Source organism: Sinocyclocheilus rhinocerous, unplaced genomic scaffold (genome assembly GCF_001515625.1).
Source record: "Sinocyclocheilus rhinocerous isolate Xijiao unplaced genomic scaffold, SAMN03320098_v1.1 scaffold19307, whole genome shotgun sequence".
Taxonomy (NCBI): domain Eukaryota; kingdom Metazoa; phylum Chordata; class Actinopteri; order Cypriniformes; family Cyprinidae; genus Sinocyclocheilus; species Sinocyclocheilus rhinocerous.
In genome coordinates, this window is record NW_015641654.1 from 83 (window position 1) to 451 (window position 369).

Consider the following 369-nt stretch of genomic DNA (forward strand, 5'->3'; position numbering starts at 1 on the left):
CCTGCATTTTTTTTTGAATAAGATGTTTCACTTAGACATTCATCACAATAAGAACAAACTATGATCTCAAAATTTTGTATTTGTTGACTGTAAACTACAATCTTAACATGTCTTGAAGTAAATTTTGATTTATGAACAGAATCTTCTTGATTTGTTACATTTAAACTCAATTTTTACATTTACATTTTTTATGTTATTTTAAAGTGGCTCTATAGTTGATCCTGTATCTAAATTACATTACAATTCACAAACCTTTTTTTGTTTTTTGGTCTGACTAAAGATTCTCCAGACTTGAAATGTAACTAGTCTCCTCAAATCCTAGTTTTGTTTTTGTTTTAGTTTATGGCTGTATAATTATTTATTTACTAA